Raw genomic sequence first — 1,427 nt, 5'->3', positions numbered from 1 at the left:
TTGCTTTTGGCGGATTGCAAACAACTTAAAAGGTGCATACCGCCACCTACTGTACATGAGTATGAATCATCACATCATTCCAACTCTTTAACTTATGCTCTAATCAAAATTAAATTAAAATAAATCAATAAAACCATGAAATAAATCAAACAAAAACCAAATCTATGTTCTTTCCTGACCTAATGTTAAATTATTTTTCCTACCCCAGTTTCACTCAAGAATTTAAACAGTGCCTTTCTGGTAGCTCTTACTCCCTCTCCTTTTGTTCCCAAAATACCAACCACACTCCATTCCCTCTCTGCCTCTAAGACTTTAGCCTTTAGTTGTTCTCTTTCCGCTTTATAGATGTCACAATGTAACAAGATATGTTCTACATCTTCTTTTACTGCACAGTTCGCACACTTGTTACTGTCACTTTTCCCCATGACATACAGCGTACCATTCAAAGCTGTGTGATTTATTCTGAGTCTAGCCATCATGATTTCCTCCCTTCTGTTTCTTTCTTTATGAATATGAATTGTAATTGTCTTTTGTACTTTGTGATAGTCCTTGCCTTTCTGGTCTTCCTCCCACCTCTTCTGCCAGATCTCCATCCCTTTTTTCTTAATGATTGCTTTTCCTTCTCCTTTACCAAGTTGAACTGGTAATGTTATTTGCTTTTGTAGTGCACTTTTTGCTCATTTATCCCTTTCACCCCCTCATGTGCAGGCACCCAGCAGAACTGTAGATCTATGCCGCTTCTGTGCAGTCTTAACAGGCTATGATTCAGTTCTATGAGAATGTCTTCTCTGGTAGTTGTTGTTGATTGTCTGCTTTGTAATATGGACAATGAATCTGCACATATAATCACCCTATCTGGTCTGACCTCTTCAACCCACTGCAATCCTATTATTACAGCAAGCATTTCTGCTGTATACACTGATAATTGATCAGATGCTCTTTTTAAAATAGATATTTTAAAGTCTGGGATGTATATGCCAACTCCAACACACTCTTCCTTGTTCTTAGAACCATCTGTATACATTTGTAGGAAATTGTAGTACTTTTCGTTCAGGCTTGTAATGACCTCTATGCTTCCCTCTGATGTTAGCAGGTGTACCGACTCCTCACACCATATCCTACATTTCCCCAATCAGCTTTAGCAAAGCAGCACCTGGTTATCACACCTCCTTCCTGCATATATACATTATTATTCATTTTAGTAAGCACTGGATAATGGTCACTTCCTACAGTGGAGTTATTCAAAACAAACCATTCACATGTATGAACCAAACAGTTTGATACAGGCATGAGACTTTCCCCCTGTGAACATCTACTCTTGTGCCATGTCCATCATTAAGGCATACTAGTGTTCTTTCCTCCAGCATTTCTTCCACTATATTTCCGTTACTGTCTGTATGGTTGCTGCCCCATAGACTGTTGTGTGC

Source organism: Gymnodraco acuticeps, unplaced genomic scaffold (genome assembly GCF_902827175.1).
Source record: "Gymnodraco acuticeps unplaced genomic scaffold, fGymAcu1.1, whole genome shotgun sequence".
Taxonomy (NCBI): domain Eukaryota; kingdom Metazoa; phylum Chordata; class Actinopteri; order Perciformes; family Bathydraconidae; genus Gymnodraco; species Gymnodraco acuticeps.
The sequence above is the reverse complement of the archived record's forward strand: the minus strand, read 5'-3'. Positions refer to the sequence as shown.